Source organism: Schistocerca americana, chromosome 10 (assembly GCF_021461395.2).
Source record: "Schistocerca americana isolate TAMUIC-IGC-003095 chromosome 10, iqSchAmer2.1, whole genome shotgun sequence".
In the NCBI taxonomy this organism is placed as follows: Eukaryota; Metazoa; Arthropoda; class Insecta; order Orthoptera; family Acrididae; genus Schistocerca; species Schistocerca americana.
Window position 1 is genome coordinate 96,371,099 of NC_060128.1, and position 12,230 is coordinate 96,383,328.

At 44.3% G+C, this 12,230-nt stretch overlaps 1 protein-coding gene and 1 non-coding gene across 2 annotated transcripts in view; both read right to left on the reverse strand.

Annotated features, from left to right (window-relative positions):
- LOC124552268 (serine-rich adhesin for platelets-like) overlaps positions 1-12,230 on the reverse strand; it is an 820,531-nt gene that overhangs the window by 505,003 nt on the left and 303,298 nt on the right. The window lies entirely within an intron of this gene.
- On the reverse strand, positions 10,262-10,335 carry Trnat-ugu. The gene has a single exon. It is a non-coding gene; the product is annotated as a tRNA-Thr (tRNA).

Consider the following 12,230-nt stretch of genomic DNA (forward strand, 5'->3'; position numbering starts at 1 on the left):
GCTATATAACTTATAAGTAAACCGTTACACGAAATTTTATTCATTGGGCAGAGGTAAAAACGCACTGTGTACACTTTGTGTTTAGTTCATTTTAGGTAATACATTATTGTGTATGAAATTCATCCAACATATCGAGATTGTTTTTAAAGTTGAGAGCAGAATGATAGTTGCCACTGTTCTCGACATATTGGATGACACTTGGACAGACGGGCTGCACGGTGGCCACGTGCGGGTCGCTCGCGAAGAGACCGATACTTTGCCTTGCTCGTCGTAAATGACATGGTTTTATCAGCCCCCCAAAAAAAATAAACAGTTCAACAAATCGAAATGTTCTTTTTTTGTGCAAATGATAGCTCATAAAAAGTCAGGTATTTTATCGCATAATAAGCATGCAAATACTATTTATCTATCCAGAGGTGAAAGTAACTGTAGTTTTTCACAACAGACAGATAACTTTTTTTAAAAGGCATTTAACAGCATGTGAAATGAGAATTACAGTAACATAGAACACATTAACATTTACAATACCCTATATAGGCCTAAAGAAGTTAAACCGAAACTAATTTTCTGGTATGTCATAAGATGTAATTTGGTATGTATCTACTACTATTGATTATTTCGTTTTCTAAGTAACAAACGCTTTTTTCTTACTGCAATATACGTTACTTGTTCAAGAAGTGTGTCGCCTGTTACTTTCAGGCATCTTCAGTGGAATCTAATGCGATATCTGTAGATTATAAGGCAGTTCACATCTTATTTTTTACGTAATAAGTGTTTATTTAAAGTTAGGCACATGCTGGAGGTCGTACTAAAACTAAACTTACGGGACAGAAGCACATTTTCATGTTTGCTCTTTTTTCTTCATTATTTTCATATTCTTTCTGGTAGTTAGTGTGGAGCCCTATTATTCTTCTGTCACTAGCTGCAGACATTTTACCGAAAACTGTGAATTAAAAGTCATAACTACAGTATGTTTACTTTGTGTCTCTTCCTATTTGGTTTGTTTATAAACATATTGCCAACCTGACGAATTATATGCTGGGAATAAAAGTATGTTCATTTCGATTCACCTTCAATGTGTGTGTGTGTGTGTGTGTGTGTGTGTGTGTGTGTGACGAAATATAGAAAGTTGAATGTGAATCCAGTAGTAAATTTTTGTCTCGCCTAACCATCTGAATAAACTCTTTTATCGTACATTGTTTCAATCTGTTCATCTGTAGTGTAGGTAGCCATGTAAACTAGTATCATTGTGATGTGGGTGTTAGTTTTATATATATTGGCAGTTTAGAGATGGAATCGAGTTTTATGATAGCACTTCATTGGTAGTGTCAATAACCTACATTCACGACATGGTTAAAATACTTGATTTTAACATAGGAAATACTGTGAATCAACTGTTAGACATTTTCAATTCAAAATAAATGATACCACACTACAGGTAATGTACTGTCATTATAGTAAACTGCATTTACGTACTGCAAATTGGAATACTAAAGGCTGTTATGAAAGTAACAATTAGTTTCTGTTCTGGGACGATCGGTTTCCTCAGTGAGATAGTAATCAGTTACGAATAGTAGTCATCAAATGTGCTTATGGTAAAATACGAACATATGAATATCTGAAAGGGTACATTGCAAATAAAATAAAAAATTGGTATGTCTTCACCGAACTTCGTCTTTCCCTCATGTAGGTTCACGGTACAGTTAAACGCACCGGGCGTCTTGAGACAGGGTAGTACTTTCATCTGTTGTTCGTTGGGTTTCACTTTATAAAATACAAGAATATCCTTATAATTGCATACGCTTCCGCGGCTATAGTCAGTCAAAGAAAATGGTTCAAATGGCTCTAAGCACTATGAGACTTAACATCTGAGGTCATCAATCCCCTAGAACTCAGAACTACTTAAACCTAACTAACCTAAGGACATCACACACGTCCATGCCTGAGGCAGGAATCGAACCTGCGACCGTAGCGGTCGCGCGGTTCCAGACTGAAACGCCTAGAACCGCTGGGCCACAGAGGTCGGCATAAGCCAATGTAACATACTGTGGATACGAGAGGCGTTCAATAGGTAATGTAACATTTTTTCTCGACCAATTTCGGTTGAAAAAATGCGGAATTTGCCGTGGGACATAGCGCAATATTCCTACAGTTTCATGAAGCTCTGATGGGTGGCGGTATTATATGTAGCCTTCAAAATGGCATGTGTAACGGAGGTGCGTACAAAGCAGAGAGCTGTCACAGAGTTTCTCTTGGTGGAAAACCAGAGCGTCGCATATATTCTCAGGCGGTTGCGGAGTGTCTACGGCGACCTGGCAGTGAACAAAAGCACGGTGAGTCGTTGGGCGAGGCGTTTGTCCTGATACCAACAGGACACGTCAAACCTCTCCGATCTGCGTGCCGACCTGCCGTACCCAGCTCTGATTCCTGAAATGTTGGAACGTGCAGACAGTCTCATTCGAGGTGATCCGCGGATCACAGTCAAACACCTCGCTGCTCAACTGGACGCGTGCAGTGTATGGACAATGGGAAGCTTATTGATGCAGCAAGACGTTGGCTCCGACGTCTACCAGTAGAGTGGTAGCATGCGGCCAGACAGGCCCTGTCAGTGAGGTGGCCTAAGGTCGTCGCATCGAACGGAGATTATATTGAAAAATATAGGGTTTTGTAACATGTATAGCAATCCTGAATTAGACCAACCTGCTTACAATACCCTCATTGGCATTGTAGCGAGAAGGAAGTGCTTCTCTAGGCGGTATCGCTAACCTGGTGTCTTGCTGCTTCGGTAAGTCCCTCGTAGCACAGTACGAGGTGCATTCAAGTTCTAAGGCCTCCGATTGTTTTTCTAATTAACCACTCACCCGAAATCGATGAAACTGGCGTTACTTCTCGACGTAATCGCCCTGCAGACGTACACATTTTTCACAACGCTGACGCCATGATTACATGGCAGCGGCGAAGGCTTCTTTGGGAGTCTGTTTTGACCACCGGAAAATCGCTGAGGCAATAGCAGCACGGCTGGTGAATGTGCGGCCACGGAGAGTGTCTTTCATTGTTGGAAAAAGCCAAAAGTCACTAGGAGCCAGGTCAGGTGAGTAGGGAGCATGAGGAATCACTTCAAAGTTGTTATCACGAAGAAACTGTTGCGTAACGTTAGCTCGATGTGTGGGTGCGTTGTCTTGATGAAACAGCACACGCGCAGCCCTTCCCGGACGTTTTTGTTGCAGGGCAGGAAGGTATTTGTTCTTCAAAACATTTTCGTAGGATGTACCTGTTACCGTAGTGCCCTTTGGAACGCAATGGGTAAGGATTACGCCCTCGCTGTCCCAGAACATGGACACCATCATTTTTTCAACACTGGCGGTTACCCGAATTTTTTTGGTGGCGGTGAATCTGTGTGCTTCCATTGAGCTGGCTGGCGCTTTGTTTCTGGATTGAAAAATGGCATCCACGTCTCATCCATTGTCCCAACCGAGGAAAAGAAAGTCCCATTCATGCTGTCGTTGTGTGTCAACATTGCTCGGCAACATGCCACACGGGCAGCCATGTGGTCGTCTGTCAGACACTTTTCGCATTTTCAGGTCGTCATGCAGGATTGTGTGCACAGAACCCGCAGAAATGCCAACTCTGGAGGCGATCTGTTCAACAGTCATTCGGCGATCCCCCAAAACAGTTCTCTCCACTTTCTCGATCGTGTCGTCAGACCGGCTTGCGCGAGCCCGAGGTTGTTTCGGCTTGTTGTCACACGATGTTCTGCCTTCATTAAACTGTCGCACCCACGAACGCACTTTCGACACATTCATAACACCATCACCACATGTCTCCTTCAACTGTCGATGAATTTCAATTGGTTTCACACCACGCAAATTCAGAAAACGAATGACTGCACGCTGTTCTTGTAAGGAAAACGTCGCCATTTTAAGTATTTAAAACAGTTCTCATTCTCGCCGCTGGCGGTAAAATGCAATCTGCCGTACGGTGCTGCCATCTCTGGGACGTATTGACAATGAACGCGGCCTCATTTTAAAACGATGTGCATGTTTCTATTTCTTTCCAGTCCGGAGACAAAAAATCGGAGGCCTTAGAACTTGAATGCACCTCGTAGTAGCGCTCAGTCGCCAGGTTCCATATAGCTGGTGATCCTGCTGAAGTGGAGTGTTTAGGGATGCCAGTTGTTAATTGTCAACAACGTTTGTGATATACCTGTTTTAATACAGAAATTGCTTTGTCACACACATCACACAATCAGCAATTGCAATACGGCGGCTCTGGACTACGCCGTTATATTCGACCCTTCACACAGTTTTCTGACTTTACATAATGATAGACACTGCCCACGACACGTGGCGTTCTTATAACTAATAACTTCACTTTATATCTTGTTTAACACCTGAAATATGCACTCGCGACCGTTCTTTAAGAGCCGCCCCGGTTACTCGACCGTGCGTTTTGAGTGGCTAACTCGCCCTGTCTTCCCGAAGGACAAGAGAGACCACTTCCCCTTTCTCCCTCAGCCAATAAGGACACTTCTCTCGTTTCCTGCATATATCTATATCTCCAAACCTTCAGCGAATGGCCGTTCAGATCGCTGTTGCTAGGCGGATCTGACGTCACGTTGGCGGACATTGTGACGGAAGTTTGTCTCCGAACACTGTCTCAGATTGTAAGATCCTACTCCCAACTAAGGTTGCACAACATTGCCTCCTATGATTTCATCACTAATGCTCCTTGCTGACGCTTAATTGTCAAATGTACATGTAGCCTGGCTGCTACTGAGCATTCCCGATCGCATAAATGTGCGTAACACTTGGCTTAAACATGTGAAGGGAATGCATATATGCATTACATGCATTCAGAAAAAAATGTGTACATTACTCGTTGAAAGCCCTTTGTACACAGACAGACTCTGTCGTAGGACTTTTGAAACATTACTCGTTGAGAGCCCTTTGTACACAGACAGACTCTGTTGTAGGACTTTTGAAACAAAAATCACTGGAAGCACTTACTTCCATAAAATACCTATAGGAATGTGTGTACGGAGTGATTTTATATGGAACGACAATATACAATTAATCGCGAGTAAGGTTCAGATTCAGTGAAAGAATCCTCACCAAATGTACTCCATTAAGAAAGGAAGTAACACACAGAACACTCATTGGAAAAATATTTGAATATTGGCCATGAGTATGTGATCCGTGCCAGATGGGACTGATAGAGCAAACAGAGAAGATCCAAAGAAGAGCAGCACATTTCTTTACATGTTTATTCAGTAAGCGCAGAAGCGTCACGCAGATAATCGTCCAACTTCAGTGGCAGACGCTGCGTGAGAGGCGTTCTGAATCTCGGCGTGGTCCACTCTTAAAAGTTCGGGGAGAGTCAACTACTAGATTCCCTCCACCCACATACATACTGCAAAAAGAGCGTGAAGATAAAATCGACAGATTCGAGCGTACACAGGGGATTACTGACAATAGTTCTTCCCGCGAACTATTTGCAAATCGAAGAGACTGACAACAGTACATATTCTGTTCCACTCACCGTAAGGTGCCATACGGTATGCAGATGTAGGTGTAAAAGTACGAGGGTCGTACCGATAGTAACGCCTCTTATTTTTTGTGCTGACTTTTGATGTCCACGCCAGATGTGATCTGGTTCACCTTTGGCGAAAGTTCCTAATGAACGGTGGTGCCTATGTGGAAAAATGACAGTCTGTAGCTGAAATATTGCTCTATCTAGCTGTGCTGGTGTGATTTATGTATCTCCTGTAGTTTCCTACGAGAAAGAAAACTGGCGTTCTACGGATCGGAGCGTGGAATGTCAGATCCCTTAATCGGGCAGGTAGCGTAGAAAATTTAAAAAGGGAAATGGATAGGTTAAAGTTAGATATAGTGGGAATTAGTGAAGTTCGGTGGCAGGAGGAACAAGACTTTTGGTCAGGTGAATACAGGGTTATAAATACAAATTAAAATAGGGGAAATGCGAGAGTATGTTTAATAATGAATAGGAAAAAAGGAATGCGGGTAAACTACTACAAAGAGCATAGTGAACGCATTAATGTGGCCAAGATAGACACGAAGCCCACGCCTACTACAGTAGTAGAAGTTTATATACCAACTAGCACTGCAGATAACGAAGAAATTGATGAAGTGTATTATGAGATAAAAGAAATTATTCAGGTAGTGAAGGGAGACGAGAATTTAATAGTCATGGGGGACTAGACTTCGACAGTAGTAAGAGAATATGGATTCGGGCTAAGAAATGAAAGAGGAAGCCGCCTTGTAGAATTTTGCACAGAGCATAACGTAATCATAGCTAACACTTGGTTCAAGAATCATAAAAGAAGGTTGTATGCATGGAAGAATCCTCGACATACTAGAAGGTTTCAGATAAATTATATAATCGTAAGACAGAGATTTAGGAACCAGGTCTTAAATTGTAAGACATTTCCAGGGCCAGATGTGGACTCTGGCCACAGTCTATTGGTTATGAACCGTAGGCTAAAACTGAAGAAACTGCAAAAAGGTGGGAATTTAAGGAGATGGGACCTGGATAAACTGAAAGAACCAGAGGTTGTACAGAGTTTCAGGGAGAGCATAAGGGAACAATTGACAGGAATGGGAGAAAGAAATACAGTAGAAGAATGGGTAGCTTTGATGGATGAAATACTGAAGGCAGCAGAGGATCAAGTACGTAAAAAGACGAGGACTAGTAGAAATCCTTGGGTAACAGAAGAGGTAGTGAATTTAATTGATGAAAGGAGAAAATACAAAAATCCAGAAACTGAAGCAGGCAAAAAGGAATACAAACGTCTCAAAAATGAGATCGACAGGAAGTGCAAAATGGCTAAGCAGGGATAGCTAGAGGATAAATGTAAGGATGTAGAGGCTTATCTCACGACCGGTAAGATGGATACAGCCTACAGGAAAATTAAAGAGACCTTTGGAGAAAAGAGAACGACTTGCATGAATATCAAGAGCTCAAATGGAAACCCAGTTCTAAGCAAAGAACGGAAAGCAGAAAGGTGGAAGGAGTATATAGAGGGTCTATACAGGGGCGATGTTGTTGAGACAATAATATGAAAATGGAAGAGGATGTAGATGAAGATGAAATGGGTGATACGATACTGTGTGAAGTTTGACAGAGCACTGAAAGACCTGAGTCGAAACAAGGCCCCGGGAGTAGACAACATTCCATTAGAACTACTGTCAGCCTTCAGAGAGCCAGTCCTGACAAAACTCTGCTATCTGGTGAGCAGGATGTATGAGACAGGCGAAATACCCTCAGACTTCAAGAAGAATATAATAATTACAATCCCAAGGAAAGCAGGTGTCGACAGATGTGAAAATAAGCGAACTATCAGTTTAATAAGTCACAGCTCCAAAATACTGACGCAAATTCTTTATGGTCGAATGCAAAAACTGGTAGAAGCCTACCTCGCGGAAGATCACTTAGATTCCGTAGAAATATTGGAACACGTGAGGCAACACTGACCCTACGACTTATTTAGAAAATAGATTAAGGAATGGCAAACCCACGTTTCTAGCAATTGTAGACTTAGAGAAAGCTATTGACAATGTTGGCTGGAATACTCTCTTTCAAATTCTGAAGGTGGCAGGGGTAAAATATAGGGAACGAAAGGCTATTTACAATTTGTACAGAAACCAAATGGCAGTTATAAGAGTCGAGGGACATGAAAGGGAAGCAATGGTTGGGAAGGGAGTGAGACAGGGTTGTAGCCTCTCCTCGATGTTATTCAATCTGTATATTGAGCAAGCAGTGAAGGAAACAAAAGAAAATTTCTGAGTAGGTATTAAAATCCATAAGGTTGAGGTTCGCCGATGACATTGTAATTCTGTCAGAGACAGCAAAGGACTTGGAAGAGCAGTTGAACAGAATGGATAGTGTCTTGAAAGGAGGATATAAGATGAACATCAACAAAAGCAAAACGAGGATAATGGAACGTAGTCAAATTAAGTCGGGTGATGCTGAGGGTATTAGATTAGGAAATGAGACAAAGTAGTAAAGGAGTTTTGCTATTTGGGGAGCAAAATAACTGATGATGGTCGAAGTAGAGAGGATATAAAATGTAGACTGGCAATGGCAAGGAAAGCGTTTCTGAAGAAGAGAAATTTGTTAACATCGAGTATAGATTTAAGTGTCAGGAAGTCATTTCTGAAAGTATTTGTATGGAGTGCAGCCATGTATGGAAGTACAACATGGACGATAAATAGTATGGACAAGAAGAGAATAGACGCTTTCGAAATGTGGTGCTACAGAAGAATGCTGAAGATTAGATGGGTAGATCACATAACTAATGAGGAGGTATTGAACAGAATTGGGGAGAAGAGGAGTTTGTGGCACTACTTGACTAGAAGAAGGGATCGGTTGGTATGACATGTTTTGAGGCATCAAGGGATCACAAATTTAGCATTGGAGAGCAGCGTGGAGGGTAAAAATCGTAGAGGGAGACCAAGAGATGAACACACTAAGCAGATTCAGAAGGATGTAGGTTGACGTAGGTACTGGGAGATGAAGAGGCTTGCACAGGATAGAGTCGCATGGAGAGCTGCATCAAACCAGTTTCAGGACTGAAGACTACAACAACAACTGTGGTATTCTTGAATAAAAATATGAAGCATTATTTTCGGAACGACCATCGTAATTAACAACTTTGCCCCGTCTTTAGCCAACGGTTTGCGGGGGAATGCTCCGTCTGATGTCACAGAGCACAAGGTGGGAGTCGCGGCTGCAGAAGCGGACAATTCGCGGCGCGGGCACAAATTGCTTTAGCGCCTGAGTCAGCGGCGGGATGAGAGTTTAGGGCGGCGATACGGCGACAGATATTGGCGCGGGCGCTCTCGCGGGAGCCGCCTCGGGCACACGCGTGGACCCAGCACTGTGCCCTAGGGAGCGCCCGCCCGCTGCTCACTGCGGCTGCCGTGGCGGCGACTCCTGCTGACGTCACCAGCTCCGGCGGACGCATACCGCGACTGGTCGAAGAGGCGCCGCCGTGGTTTAACTGGCCGTCACCTCACGTCACGTCACAATCACGTCCCGTCACAACATTCTGCAGTGCATTTAAAATCGCGGCGCCCGCACTGGCCATCCCATCCCGTCCCGTCACTTCTCAATCAATACGAGGATAAGTCAAATGTAAACCCTAAATTTGTAATAACAAATCGAAATTTCGCGCCGTTATCCTGTTAGTTGGTAAGCGTGCTACTAACAACGTGCAGAATGGCCTGTAGGTGGCAGCATAGTGCAGATGCGCACATACCGTTGCAGTATCAGAATAAAGATGGCCGCCCCACTTGCGACTTGCGCCAGGGAAGAACCGCATTCTGTTATTCGGTTTTTGCGTAGTGAACGTGTGAAAGCTATTGAAATTCATCGACGAATAAAGGTTCAGTACGGTGATGCATGTTTGTCACAGCAGCAAGTCTACTAATGGAGTAGGAAGTTCGCAAATGGTGTGACTTCAGTGGAAGATGCTCCTCGTCCAGGTCAGACACAACGAGCTGTGAGTCCACAGAACATTGCAGCAGTTGAAGCCATACTGAAGGAAAAGCGCCGAGTGACAATGAATGACATTTCAGCATGTTTACAGATTAGTCATGGGTCAGCACACCATATTGTGCACGATGTGCTCCAGTTTCACAAAGTGTCTGCAAGATGGGTGCCACGGCAGCTGACTTCTGAAATGAGAGAACGACGTGTTGATGCTTCTGAAGAACGTCTTCGGCGCTTTGGACGAGAAGGTGAGGGATTCCTTGCAAGAATCGTTATACTGGGGACGAAACCTGGGTTCACTTCCACCAACCGGAAACGAAGAGAGCGAGCAAGGAATGCCGCTATTCCTCATCACCAAAACCAATGAAGTTTCGAACAGAACCATCAGCAGGGAAGGTTATGCTGACTCTCTTTTGGGACAAAAAGGCGTCATTTTGGAGCATTACATGCCTAGAGGGCCACTGTCACCAGTGCATCATACACAAATCTCCTAAAAAATCATCAGCGGCCTGCAATCAAATCAAAGCGACGTGGAATGCTATCAGCAGGTGTCCTTTTACAACATCACAATGCAAGGCTCCGTACTGTCCGTACAACAGTTGCAACAATCACAGACCTGCATTCTGAGTGTCTTCCTCATCCACCATACTCACCAGACGTTGCCCCCAAGTGATTTCCATATGACTAAATGAAAACCTCAGCTGCCGACAGGGGTTGTTGATATACCTTGATGGGGACAGCTGACAATGCGTGCCCCGACCGGGACTCGAACCCGGGATCTCCTGCTTACATGGCAGACGCTCTATCCATCTGAGCCACCGAGGACACAGATGAATAGCGCGACTGCAGGGTCTTATCCCTTGCACGCTTCCCACAAGACTCACATTCCCAACTGTCCACAGTTCTACATATGTATTGTACCTTATAGACATTTGCCCACCCACTCGTTACTCGCGCACGCTTTGGCGATTGACGTAAGAGTTTGGGCAACCTGTGCGCATTCGCACAGACGATGGTCAATGGCTGGGTAGCCTTTAACTATATATACGAAGACAGTAACTTGTACTCGAAAGAACCGTTACTGTTGATGACCGTGCAGCTTTTCCCTGGAATAAGCAGGAGATCCCGGGTTCGAGTCCCGGTCGGGGCACACATTTTCAGCTGTCCACGTCGAGGTATATCAACAAACCCTGTCGGCAGCTGAGGTTTTCAGTTAGTCATCATTTATTCCAGGGAAAAGCTGCATGGGCATTAACAGTAACTGTCTTCGTATATATGATTTCCATATGTTTGGACCACTCAAAGACACAATGGGAGGAACCGCTCTGATGAAGAGGTACGCCATGTGGTGCATGAGTGGTTGCGCAGACTACCAAAGGAATTTATGCACTTTGTAAGCGCTGGAGGACTTGCATTGAGCGTGGGGGAGATTATATTGAAAAGTAATACAGCTTTGTACCACTTCTGCACAATAAACAATATTTCAAAAAATATTTAAGGTTTTCATTTGACTGACCCTCGTATTTGTAAGGAAGAAAGTTTTGACGGTTGACGTCATCCGTCCGTTGTTGGTCACATGAGCTCAAGTTCATTTCCTCCCGATACATTGCCATGGACAGATTTCCATGCTTCGTTTTATCGTGGTTTACGTTGTTCGTATCAGTTCTGCAATGCTCGTTATTGGTTATAAATTGTTTCGTTTATTTCTTTCGTTAAAACTTATAAGAAATTACGAAAGATTAATTGAAGCAGTGAGGTAGCAGTCTGAATTGTACGACATGAGCGTACTAAATTACTTTTTATACACTGAAGAAAATGGTTCAAATGGCTCTGAGCACTATGGGACTCAACTGCTGAGGTCATTAGTCCCCTAGAACTTAGAACTAGTTAAACCTAACTAACCTAAGGACATCACAAACATCCATGCCCGAGGCAGGATTCGAACCTGCGACCGTAGCGGTCTTGCGGTTCCAGGCTGGAGTGCCCTTAACCGCACGGCCACGTCGTACACTGAAGAGCCCAAGATACTGGTACACCTGCCTAATATCGTGTAGGGCCCCAGCGAGCACGCAGAAGTGCCGCAACACGACGTGGCATGGACTCGACTAATGTCTGAAGTAGCGCTGAAGGGAACTGACACCATGAATCCTGCAGGGTTGTCCGTAAATCCGTATGAGTACGAGGGGGTGGAGATTTCTTCTGAACAGCAGGTTGCAAGGCATCCCAGATATGCTCAATAGTGTTCATGTCTGGGGAATTTCGTGGCCAGCGGAAGTGTTAAAACTCAGAAAAAAGTTGCTGGTGCCATCCTGTAGCAATTCTGGACGATCGCGTTGTCCAGCTGGAATTGCCCAAAAGCGTCAGAACGTACAATGGACATGAATGGATGCAGGTGACCATGTAGGATTCTTACCTGCGCGTCACCTGTCAGAGTCGTATCTAGACGTATCAGGGGTCCCATATCACTCCAACTGCACACGCCCCACACCGTTACAGAGCCACCACCAGATTCAATAGTCCCCTGCTGACATGCAGGATCCATGGATTCATGAGGGTGTCTCCATACCCATACACATCCATCCGCTTGATACAATCTGAAACGAGACTCGTCCGACAAGGCTACATGTTTCCAGTCATCAACAGTCCAGTGTCGCTGTTGACGGGCGCAAGCGAGGCGTAAAGCTTTGTGTCGTGCAGTCATCAAGGGTACACGAGTGGGC